Genomic DNA, 17,992 nt, shown 5'->3' on the forward strand with positions numbered 1-17,992 from the left:
GCCGGGGACGGCAACGGGGGCAGGTTCTGGCAGGCGGCCAGCAACAAAAATGGCCGCCCAGCACCTTCCCATTAATTAGTGCCGCCCTGGCCGCAGGTAGGCCCCCCTGACCCCGTCAGACTTAGTGTCCTGCGTTATGTTCATAAATAAATAGACGTTTTCATTATGAACAGCCAGCTTGAGCTAGTCATTTATTCAGCCATGTGGACTAGTGTACAGCATCCATCTTGACTACAGCCTTGTGGGTAGCCCCCTACTAAACATACAGCTCCATCTAGTGTACCATTCTAGAATGACATGTTACTGATCATTACATCCCCCTTCCTTAGAGGTTAAACAAAATCAATATCAATCACTATCAATCAATCATAACAACATAAACATCTTCACAACAGTCAACACATTTTCAAAGCTTTACTTTATGAACTCTAAGCTTTTCATTCTTTTATTATAGTTTTCTTAGTATTCAAAGATTAAGGCCTAGAAATTCAGTTGGGCGCGCCAGCCGTTAGCGCCTTAGGAGGAGTAGATCTCGAGTGCTAGGCGCTTAGCGCCGGGGCGCAGCACGATCTGCGCCTCGCCCCAACTTCAGTAGACATTTAGCGCTGGCGCAAAGTCTTAGCGCGCGCCCTGCTGCGCGCGCAGATCATGACGTCATTTCATCGTGCAACGCCCTTTGTGCGCCCGGAACCAGAACTTCACTCGCGCCGCCCCACTGTGCGCCGGGCGGCCCTAATGACTGTGAAGTGGAATGGTACACAGCCGAGGCAGGCCGCGGGGAGCGCAAATTAAAGGGCACTTACCCTGCACTATAAAGGCCAGCCATTTTGCAGCATTCACTCTTGTGCAACGGTTTTTTGGAGAGAGACCAAGGAGGAGAGCTTACTGCTTTGGCCCAACACTAGGACAGGTATTTTGGGCTCAGGCCAGAGCTTAGCAATTATCTTTGCCTTCATTGAGATCTCAGTGTTTGCCAGCATATAATGGGGGCTGCATTGGGTGCCAATGCTGAGTTTCAGCCTTATGCCGGAAGGGCTTACAGACGCCGTGAGAGAGTGGCAGCCCTGGCTAGACGCAGAGGGGGCAACAGGTGTCGCCAAGTGAGGCCTTACCCACCCAGGGTATACCGCCAGCAGTCCTCCTATCTGACCATGTCTGCCGCGCAGTGTGTTAGGAGGCTGCGATTCAGAAGGGAGGTGGTTGCAGACATCTGCCAGCTGCTGCACAGAGATCAGCGTCCACAGCTGATGCGCAGGACGTCTCTGTCGGTGGCAGTGAAGGTGACGGTGGCTCTCAACTTCTATGCCACCGGCTCCTTCCAATCCACTGCTGGGGACATCGCTAACATCTCCCAGTTCGCCGTGCATTGCTGCATCCGCCAGGTGACCAATGCCCTTTTCAGAAGGAGACGTCAATTCATCTCCTTCCCCATGACCCTGGACAAGCAGCAGCAGCGTGCAGTGGGATTTGCAAGAATAGCGGGCTTCCCCATGGTGCACGGCGCCATTGACTGCACGCATGTGGCTTTGCGGGCACCTCTGGAGCATGCCGAGGATTACCACAACCGGAAGGGCTACCATTCCCTCAATGTACAGCTGGTGTGTGACCACAGGCAGCGCATCCTAGCTGTCAATGCCCGCTTTCCAGGCAGCAGCCACGATGCCTTTATCCTGCGACAGACAACTGTGGCTGACATGTTCCAGGCACAGCCTCACCCAAGAGGATGGCTTATCGGGGACAAAGGCTATCCTTTGTGTACCTGGCTCATGACCCCGCTCCGCGCACCCATGACCCCTGCTGAAGAGGCATACAATGAGAGCCATCAAGCGACTAGGAACATCATAGAACAAACAATCGGCGTCCTCAAGCAACGGTTCCGCTGTCTGGATCGCTCCGGGGGAGCCCTCCAGTATTCGCAGGAGTGAGTCTCCCAATTCGTCGTCGTTTGCTGCATGCTGCACAACCTGGCTATCCGCAGGACTCAGGCACTGCCACCTCACGTTGGACCACCACCTCAGGAGGAGGAGCAGGAGGAGGAGGAGGACGAGGAGTACCAGCCCAGGAGGGAGGCAGAAGGTCCAAGGGCCGCCCGTCGGCGGCTTATTGAGCGTCACTTCTAGGCCCCCTGTCAGGGAATGGCTTGTGCCAATGAAAGAACATGATTGCAGCCGCTCCGCAAGCCGTCAGCCGGTTAAGGCAACAAACATTTCAAAGATCAAACATGGACAATGTGAATAAATAAAATGGTTTATTGTACAAACTCAGGGCCCTTCCCACATGAAAACCAAAAACAGACGAAACCCCCAAAAAACACTCACACACATGACTCACTCCCACAACCTGGGGAGCATTAACAAAAGATGTAAACAAAAATGGCCTTCATCCTCGGCCTTCACAAAGCACACATTCCAGAAAACACAACATTTGGACACACCCTCTACTTAGTGGCCCGCGAGGGCGATGCCTTCTGCAAACTTTGGCGGCCCCTGCACACCCTGCTGCTCCTCCTCAAAGTGAGGCCATTGGCTGCTGCAAGGCTGGGGGCAGGCTCCTGAGGGGCACATGTCGTGACGGCAGATGCCCTTGGGGGTCAGCCTAGACGAGGTCTGGCCGTCAAGGGGCCGGCTGGTGAATGCTGCAGCTGTGGCTGGCCAGCATCAGTCGCTGCAGCAGCTCCTGGCAGCTCCACTGGGGGAGTGGCAGTGGCGGCTGGAGGAATGGGGGCAAGCTGGTGGATGGCAGGCACTCGCTGGTCGCCTGAGACACTGGCACTCGGCCGGGCCAGCACTGCAGCATGCGCACCAATTTGCCGAGGGACAGACTGCTGTGCTGCTGCAGCGCGCCGGGTGCCCTGGCGATGCCTGGCTGACACAGCGAGTGTGGCAGCAGTGAGTGCCCGTGTTGACCTGTTCAGTGACCGCATCAGAGCACCCAGTGACTGCACGGCACCACTGATCACCTGGCCACTCGCTGCCTGAGCTGCCCCGAATTCCGCCCGACTGGTGGCCTGTGAGGCCCCGAACTCGGTCACACTCCGAGACAGGGACTCGATGGCCTCAGGCAACCGTGCCACTACCCCCATGAGCTCTGTGTGCCGGCGCTCTGAGTCCGCGGACAAGTCCTCGAGGCGGCGCATCTCCTCGGCGTTGGCCGTCTCCGGACTGGAGGCCGGACTCTCCCTCTGGGGAGAAGGCCGCCGAGCTGGCCGACCCTTCCTGCGTTGCTGGACGCCGCTGGGCCCAGCAATTGGACTCCCCTCCGACCCTTCCCCCCTCTGGGGAGAAGGCCGCTGAGCTTCCACCCCCCTCCCGCGTTTCTGCAGGCCGCTGGTCCCAGGAGCTACCCTCCCCTCCGACACTTCCCCCACGCTCCCCTCCAGGGAAGACGTGTCCCCTACATTGGCATGGGTTGCCGCGGCTGAGGGTTCCCCTGATGGGCCGCCTTCCTCTTGCTCCTCCTCCTCCTCCTCTTCTGAGGGGCTGTCACTGGCAACTTCAGGGACCTCCTCCTCACCATCTGAAAGCAGGAAGGCACAAGAGTAGCTTTAGAGTGAGGAGAGGGCGTCAGCGAGGGATGCATGAGTGGTGGCATTCAGCGTATTGGTCGGACAGTGGCAAAGGATGTAGATCTGATGCGCAAGTGGGACGAGAGAGGTCCAAAAGGTGATGTCCTTACCATTGGTGCCCAGAACAGGGTCGGCATCTCCAGATGCAACGGGGCCAATCACCGGGGCACCCATGATGCGCTCCACGCGATGTTGCAGCTCGGTGAGCGGCTGGATCTGGGGTCCGCCTCCCCCAGTCGCAGTCCGGCTCCTCTTATTATTGGCCAGCTTGGCCTGCAAGAGAAAGGACGGCCTCTAAGTACAGTGTGTAGCCCTGATCTTGTGTGCACTGCCTCCCATGGTCGAATAGCCTGGCCAGTGTGTTAAGTGCACAATGTGCAATTGATGTTCATGAGTGTCCCATAGCTGCTGCATGAGGGCTGGCCATTAGGGCTTTCAGGTCCCTTTGCCCATAATGTGAGGTGCACATGCAAGGATGAGGAGGACACTGGAAAGGATACTCACCCTGACAATCCTGGCGAGGTCATTTAGCTTTTTGTGGCATTGGACGCCGCTCCTGGGGACCTCGCTGTTGGATGACACCTTGGTGGCGACATGCCTCCAGGCTCTCCGGTAGACGCGGGCCGGCGGCTTCCTGCCATTGTCCGGAAACAAAATATGGCGTCTCTTCTCCACAGCACCAACCAGCACCCTCAGATCAAGCTCTGAGAAGCGCTGCGCTCGTTCACGGGCCTTCTCCATGGTTTCAGGCGCTATTTGGGTCCAGCAGCAGTGTTCAGGCCTAGCTGCAGGGCTCCACTATCCAGGGCGTGGCAGCAGACCAAGTTGACCCTTCCCCCTTAAGAGCTGGCCGGCGCCAGGGTGTCTGCTGTCAATCAAGAAATGGCCGTACCTGCACTGCGCCCGGCCTCGGCGCTCTCGCTCAGCACCTCCGGCTTAGCGCCTAAAGAGAGGCGTGCATCGCCAGTTTTAGCGCTCGAGCAAACTCTTAGGGCGAAGCTAATGAATATCGGAGAAGTGGCCTCGAATTTGCGCCGGGCGCAAGCTTTAGCGGCCGCCCGACTTTACCGCCCCAAAAGTGGCTATAATGAATTTCTAGGCCGAAGTCTATCAGGCTTTTTTACTTCACGTGTGGATCTTCTCAGCACAGGTAAGTCTGATGTGTTTTCATGAGAGCCTGTATGTGTGTTTGTGTTAGATTGTTCTGGTGGTGAGTGACAAGATTCAGTTGCGGCATTGTCATCGATTTGCTCTTGGATAGTTTCTTGTGTTTTCAGGAGGGAACGGCGGTTCCTCCTGAGAATCTGTCCTTCCTCAGTTCTAACAGTGTACGACCTTGGTCCTACTTCGTCAAGAACTGTAGCTTTCCTGTTCTATGCATCTGGATCCTCAATCCTGACAACATCATCCCTTGTCAATGGTTTCAGAGTTTTGGATGACTTGTCATAGTGTGATTTCTGTTTCAGCTTTAACAGTTGAAGTCTTTGTCTCAGTTCCTTACTCTGCTTTTCTTTTGCACAGCAGGGTAGCATGGTGCGCAACTTGCGACCCATTAGGAGTTCAGCAGGTGAAGAACCACAGTCTAAAGGGGAGGCTCGGTAGCTCAACAGGGTGAGATAAGGATCAGACTTGCTTTCTGTTGCTTTCTTCAGTAGCTGTTTGAGAACTTGAACACCTTTCTCTGCCTTACCATTCGGCTGAGCATACAGAGGACTGGATGTGATATGTTGAAAGTCATAATGTGCTGCAAACTGTTGCCACTCCATACAGTTGAAGCACGGACCATTGTCGCTAACGGCAATCCTGGGAATTCCATGTCTGGCGAAGTTGGATTTAACATGCATTATGACACTGCTTGCTGATGTGCTTGAGAGCAGCACCATCTCAGGATAGTTAGAATAGTAGTCAATCACTATTAGATAGTCTTTACCATTCAAATGAAAGAGGTCCATACCAACCTTTTGCCATGGTGCTGTTGGTAAGTCAGCTACTATCATTGGTTCCTTTGCTTGTTTGTTTTGGTGTTTCTGACATGTCTCACATATGCCTATCATGTTCTCAATGTCCTTATTTATGCCAGGCCAATAAACAGTGTCTCTTGCTCTCCTTTTGCATTTTTCAATTCCGAGGCGTCCCTCATGAATCCTTTTGAGCATGTCTTGACGTAGAGCCTGTGGAATGACTATTCTGTTCTGTTTTAGTAATAGTCCACTTGCGACACTTAACTCTGACCTGATGTGATAGTACTTTGGACAGGAACCTTTTGGCCAACCATGATGAATGTTCTCTATTACTGTTTGTAAAACTGTATCTTTTACTGTTTCTTCTGCTATTTGCTTTGTGAAATAAAGAATAGATTTGCCTTTCTAATCTAGGCTTTATTAACTTTAAAAAATCCAGTAGCACATCTTTCAACACCAGTCTCCAACCATAACTGGAGAAAACGGAATTTAAGATGGCCACCACAAATCACCTGACATCCACTACCAATGAGTTTACAGCATATATCTCAAGGTAGAAACAAACAACCAATTACAATACTTCTTACTAACACAGAGAACAACCACCCCATTCACCAATCACAATACTTCTTATTAAACATAGGAAATAATCACCACATTCACCCCTCCTTTTAAAACATGCTCCAACCTAAATAACCTTTACAATTTATAATTAATTTATTTACAACTAAAATACAAATATAATATTTCAACAATTTTAAAACATTACTATCAATTTAAAAGTCCATTTTCAACCGGTCGACCGGATATCTTGTTCGTGTCGACCTTCTTAACCTTGGTGAAATTCCTTGCCCTCCCACACCCGGAGACACCGAAGTATCTTCTGCAGGAAGGCTATCCATATCCCGATTATCAACGGTTTCCGGATTGGAAATCCCATCAGGAAGTAAACTAGGACGGTCATGAACATCCATCAAAGGCTGACTAATAGAAGTATAATTATCTGCAATAGGATTGGAAATATTCGTAGTATCTATAACAACATCCACATTATCTGAATCATGACTATTATTAGTATCCTCGGAAGAGGGCTGGCCACCACAAGGAGCCAAGTCTTTAATTGAAACAGTACTTTCTTTCCCATCTTGGAATCGAATATGAGCATATTGGGAACTTGCCTCCAACAGCTCCACCTCCTCCACTAAAGGATCATATTTTGACAATCTAACATGGCGTCGAAGCAGCACAGGTCCCTGCATAGTAAGCCATGAAGGTACCGAATATCCCATAGTAGATCTCCGCAGGTAATTAAAGAGCCTTTCATGGGGGGTCACATTAGTAGCCATTGAAAGCAATGATCTAATGGAATGCAGGGCATCAGGCAGTAGCATTTCCCACTGTGTATTCTTAAGGTTCCGGGATGTCAAAGCCAACATAACTGCCTTCCAGATCACACCATTGTATCGTTCGCACTGTCCATTACCCTGGGGGTTATACGGGATAGTTCTACTAGTAGAAATTCCCCGACTCTGAAGGTATTCCTTCAACTGGGAAGACATAAAAGAACTTCCCTGATCCGAATGGATATACGCAGGCATCCCAAAGATGACAAAAAGTTGAGTCAGACATTTGATAACTGTAGCAGCTGATACATCTGCGCAAGGAAAAGCAAAGGGAAACCTTGAAAACTCATCCACAACAGTAAATATGTATCGATTTTGAGTTGTTGAAGGAAGAGGCCCCTTAAAATCAACGCTCAGATGTTCAAAAGGAGAAGTAGCCTTTATAAGATGAGCTCGTTGAGGCTTAAAGAAATTCGGTTTACACTGAGCACAGATAGAACATGATGAAGTCTTCAACTGAAAAGGGCAAATTCTTACTGCGTACGAAGTGTATCATCCTCGTAACCCCAGGATGACATAAGGCATTGTGAAGATTAATAAGCGTATCTCCGTGAATCACAGAACAATAAGCCCTCGACAGTGCATCAGCAGCAACATTATCCTTCCCCGGACGATAAACGATATCAAAATGGTAACATGCCAACTCAATCCTCCACCTCATTATTTTATCATTTTTGATCTTTCCAAAATGTTTAATATCAAACATAAAGGACACAGATTTTTGATCGGTTACCAACGTGAAATGTCGCCCCGATAAATAATGTCTCCATTTACGCAGTGCTTCTACTATTGCATATGCTTCTTTTTCTATTGAAGAATGTCTTTTTTCACTATTGTTCAAAGTACGTGAGAAAAAGGCCACAGGTCTTCCATTTTGGTTCAGAGTAGCCCCAATTGCAAAATCAGAAGCATCCGTCTCAATCACAAAGGGAACCTGCTCATCAATAGAATGCACAACTGCTCCTAGGATATCCTTTTTAAATTTATCAAAGCATGTCCTGGCCTCCCATGATAGAGGATATGTCGTAACCCGTATAAGGGGCCAGATCTTCTGCGAAAAGTTTGCAATCCAATTAGAATAGTAAGAAAACAGTCCAACAACTCGTTGCAAAGCCTTAGAATTAGTAGGATAAGGTAAATCGATCAATGGTCGCAGACGTTCTGGATCTGGTTTAATCTTATTTCCCGAGATAATATACCCCAGTAGATTTACCTCAGTAGTCGATAAGATACACTTCTCTTTATTAAAAGTTAAACCAACTTTTTCCGCAGCTTGAAGGAATCTTTCTAAATTAGAATCATGCTCCACCCTTGATTTACCACACACCGTGATATCATCTAAATATGAAAAGGTGTCAGAGAGAGAGTTATCACTTATAAAAGCATCCATTGCCCGTTGAAAACAAGCAACACCATTAGTAACACCAAATGGTATTCGGCAAAACTGATACAGCTTTCCACCAGCCTCAAAGGCTGTATATGGTTGATCCCTCTTAACAATAGGAATCTGATGATAAGCACTCTTTAAATCAATAGTGCTAAAAAGCTTATACTGAGATACTTTGTTGATAAGCTCATCAATCTTAGGCAAAGGGTACGCATCTAATTGAGTATACCTATTAATAGTTTGAGAGTAGTCTATCACCATTCGTTTCTTATGCCTCTCGTTAGTGGTGACAACTACCTGAGCCCGCCAAGGCGAACAACTAGATTCAATGATTCCTTCCAATAAAAGACGTTGGACTTCAGAATTAATAAATTCTCTATCCTGACTGCTATACCTTCTTGACTTGGTAGCAATTGGCTTACAATCCGGCATCAAATTGGAAAAAAGTGATAATGGAGAAATAGATAAAGAAGTTAATCCACAAATGGATAAGGGTGGCTTAGTCCCTCCAAACGAAAGACTGAGAGACTCGTGTAATTTAAGCACATCATGACCAATCAAAATATCCGCACAAAGATTAGGCAAAACAGATAGGCGTATATCAGTATACGTATTACCTAGAAGAATCAATTTCACAAGACAACAACCAGCTACTTGTGAAGTAAGGGTCGTCTGAGCCATACACACCTGATAAGTAACAGGCAAGATTTTCAAACACTTTTCCTTCGCAAATTGAAGACTTATAAAACTCTCGGTACTGCCCGTATCTATGAGAGCTTTCACTTCTAACCCATTAACTTGGGCCATAACTATAGCTTTGTTTAGGCCATGAGCAAATGCAGCAGAAATTGATGTAATAAACGCCCTCTCTGCAGGTTGAATAGTCGCAGAAGAGGAGGTAATTGAACCTAATGATTTACAAACACGTGCATAATGACCTCTCTTGCCGCATTTACTACACACAGCCTCCCGGGCAGGACACTTCAAACGAGGATGCTGGACGTTCCCACAAAAATAACACTTCTGAATCCTAGAGGCAACAGCCGCTGAAGTAGAAACTGTTTCAGAATCTAGTAAACCACTCCCATTAAGTCCACCTAATTCCTTTTCGCCCGGAACTGCCGAAACCACAGTCGCGGGCCGATTAGAAAGAGCATAAGAATCTGAACTTCTCTGAGCCATATCCAATGTAGAAGCTTGCTCAAAAGCACTCTTGAGATCCAAAGTCTTATTTTCTAACAACCGCTGACGAATTGATCTAGACAGTAGTCCATTAATAAAAGCATCCCGTACCGATTCTTCCTTATATTCTTCGGCCATAACGGCTTTATAATTACAGTTAGCACTAAGGTGCCGAAGTGCTTGTAAATAAGTATCCATAGATTCTCCCACCTGCTGCCTACGGGCAGATAGAAGGTAATGTGCAAATACCTCATTCTTTGGTTTAACAAAAATCTTCTCCAATGTAGAAATAGCCAATTCGTAAGTTTTACAGTCCAAAATACTTATACACATCCGGAGCAATGTAGTTGATCAGCATATTCAGCTTATTCAGGGACTCTTGTTCCAACACACCCAAAAAGTTTGTAAATGTACAATACCAATGTTTCCATTTATCATCCACTCCTGCAGAATTAGGGTCAGCATTGAATCGTTCCGGTTGAAGATATCGCTCCATTCTGATAAAAAGTTAATAAATTGAAATAAAGAATAGATTTGCCTTTCTAATCTAGGCTTTATTAACTTAAAAAAATCCAGTAACACATCTTTCAACACCAGTCTCCAGCCATGACTGGAGAAAACTGAATTTAAGATGGCCACCACAAATCACCTGACATCCACTACCAATGAGTTTACAGCATATATCTCAAGGTAGAAACAAACAACCAATTACAATACTTTTTACTAACACAGAGAACAACCACCCCATTCACCAATCACAATACTTCTTATTAAACATAGGAAATAATCACCACACTTTGATTTTGTGTTTGACACGGGCAGTGCAGCAGTGACCATACTCACATGAACATCCACGTCTTCCTCAGTAGAGCTCACATGACTCATTGTGGGTGCTCGGGATAGTGCATCTGCTAACACTATGTGTTTGCCTGGTGCGTAGATCAGTTCAAAGTCATATCTTTGCAGCTTCATCATGAGTCGTTGAATCCTTGGAGACATCTCATTCAGGTTTTTTTTTATGATGGCAACCAGTGGGCAGTGGTCTGTCTCAACTGTGAAGGTGGGAAGTCCATATATGTAGCCATGGAACTTTTCTAGTCCAACTACCAAGCCTAGACATTCCTTTTCAATCTGGGCGTATCGACACTCAGAATCAGTCATAGACCTGGAGGCATAGGCAACAGGCTTCCAATCTTCACCCTCTGCTTGTAGCAAGACCGCGCCTAAGCCATCTTTTGATGCATCCGTTGACACTTTGATTCTCTTTGTTGGGTCAAAGAAGGTGAGTACAGGTGTGGTTGTCAGCACTGTTTTGAGGTTCATCCACTCTTGTTCATGTCTTTCTGTCCATGCGAACTCATTTGTTTTATGTAGCAGGTCTCGCAGACAGGCTGTCTTGGCTGACAAGTTAGGAATGAACTTTCCAATGAAGTTTATCATCCCCATGATGCGTAGCACTCCTTTTTTGTCAGTGGGTCGGGGCATTTTGAGTATGGCATTTACTTTTTCCATATCTGGCTCTATTCCTTTACCAGATAGATTATCTCCTAGGAAAGTGACTTCCTGGACGCCAAACTGACACTTGGCTTTGTTGAGCTTCAGTCCATTCTGGCGTATGTTCTGTAGCACTTTAGTCAGTCTCTCATTGTGTTCTTTCAGTGTGGAGCCCCAGATGATGATGTCATCAACATAGACCCGAACTCCTTCCAGACCTTCAATTATGTGTTCCATCGCTCTATGAAAGATTTCAGATGCAGATATTATCCCGAAAGGCATTCTGAGGAAACAATACCTGCCAAATGGTGTGTTGAAGGTACAGTATTTGGTGCTCTCTTCATCCAATTTTAGTTGCCAAATTCCTTGTGAGGCATCAAGTTTTGTGAAGTACCTGGCACCTGACATTTCACTGATGATTTCTTCTCGCTTGGGAATCTGGTAGTGTTCACATTTTATGTTTGCATTTAAGTCCTTTGGATCCATGCATACTCTTAGATCATTGTTCTTTTTCTTTACACATACCATGGAGTTAACCCAGTCTGTTGGCTCTTCGACTTTCCTGATGACTCCTAGTGTCGTCATTCTGTCCAGTTCTTTCTTGAGCCGGTCATGCAGGGGTGCTGGAACTCTCCATGGAGCATGTACCACTGGCTGAGCATCCTCCTTTAGCTGGATCTTGTAAGTGAATGGTAGAACTCCAAATCCTTTGAACACATCCTGGAAATTACTCACTACAGAATCCACTGCGTAATCTGGTCTGCTTATGGCACAGTTTATACGGTAGACTCTCTTGACCAGTTCTAAGTCCTCACAAGCTTTGTCACCTAGCAGTGAATCAAGTCCTTCAGCCACAACAGAAAACATGAGATGATGCACTTTGTCTTTGACTGTCACTTTAAGTGTGCATACACCTAAGCTATCTATTTTCTGTCCATTATAGTTCTTCAGTAGTACTGACTTTTTCTGTATTTTGGGCTTTTCTTTCATATTTTTAATGTCACTCATACTGATTAAGTTTGCTTTTGCCCCAGTGTCTAGTTTCAAGGTAACTAATGCTCCATTTACCTGCAGTGGCATCATCCATTTGTCCTCTTTTACTGCATTAACTTTATGTTCAGCATTGTCCATTCCTGAGGACTGCACATTTTTTGTATCCTTTTCGATATTGTCACATGACACCATTCCTACAAAAAATGTCTCACTTAAATCAGTGTCCTCAATCACATTGACTTGTTGCCCTTTCTTTGTTTTTACTTTTGAAAAGCATTGTTTGGCAAAGTGATTCTTTCCATTACATTTTGTGCACAATTTCCCAAACGCTGGGCATTGTCTTGACTGGTGCTGGTAACCACAGCGTTTACAATTAAAAGTTCCATCCTCCGATTGCTTTGCATTTCTGCTCTGCCCATGTTTCCTCCCCTTGTAGGACACAGCACCGACAGCAGCACTATCACTTACTACAGTCGCATTATTATTAATTTCACTGAAAGTCTTTGCGTGCTGTTGAGCTAGCTCACTGGCATGGCATATTTTCACAGCTTTCTCCAATGTTAGTTCAGTTTCTCTCAACAAACGTTCCCTGACATTTTTATCATGAATACCAAACACAATCTGGTCACGAATCATGGGTGGTTTCAGTTCAGAGAAATTACATGTCTGTGCTTTCAGTTTCAGATCGGTCACAAAGCTATCAAAAGTCTCATTTTGCTGCTGTGTCCGTGAATGGAACACGTACCTCTCATAGATCTCGTTCTTTTTGGGAGAACAATGTGTATCAAACTTCTTTAGCACATCGTCCATTTTTTCTCTGTCCTCCTCTTGATCAAATACAAACATATTAAATACCTCTATTGCCTGCTGGCCTGCAACCGTGAGCAGCAACGCTATTTTCCTTGTGTCTGGCATCGTACCGAACCCGATGGCAGCAATGTAGAGTTCGAATTGTTGTTTGAAAGTCCGCCAATTGCAGTCGACATTCCCCGTGAGTTTCAAACCCTCCGGTGGCTTCAAATTCTCCATGTCACGTTTCGCAATATTCAGCAGATATTACCAATCCTGGTACCATGTTATGTTCATAAATAAATAGACGTTTTCATTATGACAGCTAGCTTGAGCTAGTTATTTATTCAGCCATGTGGACTAGTGTACAGCATCCATCTTGACTACTGCCTTGTGGGTAGCCCCCTACTAAACATACAGCTCCACCTAGTGTACCATTCTAGAATGACATGTTACTGATCATTACATCCTGTGGTAAGTCAGGGGGTGCTACCGAAGATCATGGCCGGGGCATGAGCGGGGCACTGTGCACAGTGATGATGGCATCACCAGCGGCGCAGTGCTGTGGGGTGCTAATGGTTACCACCGCCGCTAACCTCCCACTAAATTTCGCGGGCGGCATTGGCAGTGCTGCGCCCGGGCGCTAGCTGGTTTGCGCTCCATTAGCACCCTCTTAGGGTGAAAATCAACTGAATTTTTAGGCCAGTGTCTTTTACAGCAAACAAAGTCTATTTACTCAGCAACCAGAGTCTATTTAAACAGTGCACCGCAGCAAAACAGTCGACAGAGTCTATTTAAATAGAATCTCTCCAAACTACGGCAAACAGAACTCATGACTGAAACTATAGCAACGTCTCCCGATTAAAAAGAAAGCATTTTTTCAATGAATCCGCGTAAAAGATCAAGGAAACTCAGGGGTTGCGTAAAAATGGGTGTAAGTCACTTCCGCCCAAATTTCTCCAGCAAAATGCAGTGAGTGGAGGATAGTTAATACAAATTATGTGTACAAAATCAATCCCAGTCACTTACAGCAGTGCGGGCTCTCAGCGCGATTCTTCTTCTCTTCTTAGACAGTCCTCGGAACCGAGGATGACTTGCTTCCACACTAAAAATGAGTTCTCAGGTGACTGATGAGTCTAATGCGGGACCTACAGTCTCTGTCACAGATGGGGCAGACAGTGGTTGAAGGGGTGGGTGGGTGGGGTGCTTGGATTGACGTGCGCTCTTTCCACTGCTTGCGCTTGGCTTCCGCTTGCTCCCGGCGAAGAGACTCGAGGTATTCGGCTTCCAATCCCTGGTGGCCCAGCTGGGCCCTGGGTCACGCTGTGCTTGGCCCCTCCCCTTTAATAAGGGGAGGAAGGCCTGCAGTACCACGGTGCGCAGAGCGTGGAGCTGCGGCACGTAGCGCCACGATATTCACTTGCAGTACCCCAAGAGGGAGGCGGGGCGCTTCCAGTAGTGCCCTGCCACCCTCTTGGGGCACTACCGGTGAATTTCGGGCAGGGGGGGCGCTAATTTTTTTGGGGCTCTAAAATTAGCGCCCCGGCGAAGTTAGCGCCCCAAAGGGGGCACGACCTAATTTTCCCCCCCACTGTTTGCTGTGAGTCCTGTGGTAAGTCCCCACCTCCAACTCATTGGTGGACATAGGGGTGTCAATAGACACTCTGAACAACAAGACCCTCACACAGATGTACCGACATAGCTTGCTGAAGTAATTTTAAAAAATTGTTTTACTTTAATAATCTGAAATAACATAATATTTGATAATTTGACACACCGGGCTCCATTCAGATCTAAACTGGCATCAAGTGCTGAGCAGCAGAGGAGAGGGAAGATTGGAGAGGAGAGTCATGCTTGATTACTCCTTAAAATCTTCCAGTAGCCAACTATAGGGGGCATTGGTAGTCGGCTAGGAGCAGGCCAACTGTTTGCCCTCTTGGTAGTAGATATACCTCGCCCAGGCAGACTAAAAATAAAGGATTATTTACAAACCAAAAAATGTAAACAAAAATCTGCTTTGTTACCAGGTTAGTATTTAGTTTGAATTCTATAGAAAGGAAAATCGAGCAGGGTGTATAAAAGACAACCGATCCGCCACAGCCAGTTTTCCGCCTGGAGATTAAAGTAAAATCTACTCCATTAATATAGAGACTCCTTTACAAGAGATCTACCTTCTCCTTCTGCTTTCCATTAGTTTTTGCTCCCAGTTCTACAATCTCCAACACCATTTACTGCTTCAATTTTTAACTTGAATTTTTCTCAAAGGATAAGTTTAAAGGTTTATTGTAAGAACGTGCTTCATTCCCATTTGCATCTGTAAGTACATCAAGGACACAGACGATACATTGTAAATGCAAACATACCACAAATCCTTTTTATTTCCTGCAGCACAGAAATACACTGACACTGTAGGATGAATTAAATGTCATTGTTTTGCTACAGAAGTTGTTTGAACAGAATAAAAGATAATCTGGACCATATAGGGAATTAACCAGTCCAGGATTTCCCCAAAACTTGCACTGAAAAAGTAGTGTAAGTAAGATGTGCTGCCAATTTTCAGCACAGAAGATCGAGGAAATTTGGGCGTATGTGACTTACACCCATTTTTACGCAACGCCTGAGTTTCCTAAATCTTTTGCGCTGATTCAGTGAAACTGCCGCCGAAACCCTCTGCCGCTCCTTAACATAGCTCTACGCCCCATGCAAAAGAATGTGAATTTCCTGCAATTACACCAGATCTGAACGGGCTGTAAATTTACAGCCAAAAATTTCGGTGCAACGGGACCGAAAGTCATATTTCTGGTGCTATATCATGATGTTTTTTATTATTCCTCACTGAACGCTGCATTCGATTCTCTGTATCTGTCCATGCATTTTTAAGGCATCAGAATGAATGACATTAAAAATTGAAAAGCTTCCACAATTGCACTTTCTTGAACATGCTGTGCCTAATGTGCAAACTAATGGTTTGATGTTTTCAAACTATAATTTTCATTCATAAAGAGGGATTTAAAGAAGGAATATGGCGTAAGTGCCACACTTTCTTCGAGCCCCGATTGTTTGCGCTGATTTCCGTTTGTTCCATGTGTGTTTTTACGCTCCAGAGTATACTACTGCGATTCTTAGGAAATTTTGGCCAAAGTTTGCCGATGGCAAAATCGGCGTAAATTTCGGCATAACTTGTCAGTTACACCTTTTTAGGAAATTACAGGTTTTAGCACTGGACCAAATGGTGCAACATGTCACCATTTTCTATTTTCACTGGAAACTAGATTCAAATCCAGCCTAGAAAATTAACAAACGTTCTCTGAAATGCTCCACTTGTGCAGTCTTAATCATATTCTCAATGAATACAAGTTAACAGAATACACATAGTTAAATGTACATTGGCAAAAAGTCAAAGTATTAATATGTGACACTTCGGCATTAATTTTAGAGTACATACTTAGTTACAAGTCACCTGTGAATTTTATCATGGACTAAAGCAGGTTTTGTTCAGTGCAATTTGGGTACATATGAGTTTCAGCTTATACAGTATACACTCCCTGTTGCCTGAAGGTTAATTTAATGAAATATTTTACCATGTGTACCTTTGGAACCTAGGAGAAACAGCACTTCAGATAAAATATTCAGAACACGAAGGTCCTCCTCTAAGCTTCATAATTAGAACCTGAGGTATTTTTTTAGAATGACAGACAGACAAACTGTAATGATATTGTGGAAACAATTATGGATGTTCTTTTACTTCAGTAAGTACTGAAGTTGCTTCAGTGCAGGACTGAGGGAGTAATGTTGAGGGGCAATGCCTGGAATATTAACTTGTCACTTCTGTCCATAGATGCTGTGCCTGACTTGCTGAGTCTTTCCAGCATTATCTGTTGTTTCAGATTTCCAGCATCTGAAGTATTCTAGTTTTTGATTCAGTACGAAGGGAGTGCCGACTTTCAGATGACACATTAAACGATGGACGTAAATAATCCCATGACACTACTCAAAGAAGAGCAGGGGTCTTCTCCCTGTGTCCTGGCCAGTATTTATCCCTCAATCAACGCCAGTAAAACAGTTCATCTGGCCATTTATCTTATTGTTGTTAGTGGGACCTTGCTGTGTGCAATTTGGTTACCATGTTTTCTATGTTACAACAATGACTACACTACAGAAATATTTAGTTGGCTGTGAAGCACTTTATGAATATCCTGAGGACGTGAATCATAGAATCATAGAATCTTACAGCACAGAAGGGAATCATTCGGACCATTGTGCCTGTACTGGCTCTTTGAAAGAGCTGTCCAATTTAGTCCCACACCCCGGCTCTCCCCATATCCTGCAAATAGGATCTCTTCAAATACATGTCCAATTGCCTTTTGAAAGTTCCAATGGAACCTGATTCCACCACCCTTTCAGGCAGTGCGTTTCAGATCATAATAACCCTCTGTGTGAAATAATTTCTCCACATTTCCCCTCTAGTTCCTTTGCCGATCTATGACCTCTGGTTATCGAGCCACTTGCCAGAGAAAACAATTTCTCCCTACTTGCTCTATTAAAACCCCTTATAATTATGACTACATTCTCTGCTCTAAGGAGAACAATCCCAGCTTTTCCAATCGCTCCACGTAACTAAAGTCGATCATCCCTGGTATCATCCTGGTGCACCTCCTCTGCACCCTCTCCAGGGCATTGACATCCTTCCTAAAGTGTGGCGCCCAGAATTGTAAACAATACTCTAGCTGAAGCCTAACCAGTGATTTATAAAGGTTTAACATGTTGTCTGGGTGAATAACAGGTCAATATGAGCTCTAATTTCCATGGTTTCCCTAACATACTGAGTCATTGGAGAGCAACAGGAATTCACCGGCTAAAAACATTCAATGATCTGAATGGTTATTTTGCAAAAATTTGGATTCTCAACTTTAGAAAAGTGAATTCTGAGAAGTTAAGGAGAGAAGGTGGACTCAAACATATTATTCGAAGGGAGGAGTACAAGAGGCAAGTGGAATATCAGGTATGGTAGTGTAATGGTTACAGTACTGGGCTAATAATCCCAGAAGTTATATCCTACTCTAAAAACTTAAGAAAATTGAAATTCAATTTATCCAACAATTTGTGAGTTGCCAGACAGAAGAAAATAGCCTGCCAGGTTGTTGATAAAGCCCAACTGGTTCATTAAAGTCCTTTGGGGAAGGTAAATCTGCGGCCTCTACCTGAGCTAGCCTATGTG

Source organism: Somniosus microcephalus, chromosome 10 (genome assembly GCF_052327205.1).
Source record: "Somniosus microcephalus isolate GS21.2 chromosome 10, FLI_Smic_1.0, whole genome shotgun sequence".
Lineage (NCBI taxonomy): Eukaryota > Metazoa > Chordata > Chondrichthyes > Squaliformes > Somniosidae > Somniosus > Somniosus microcephalus.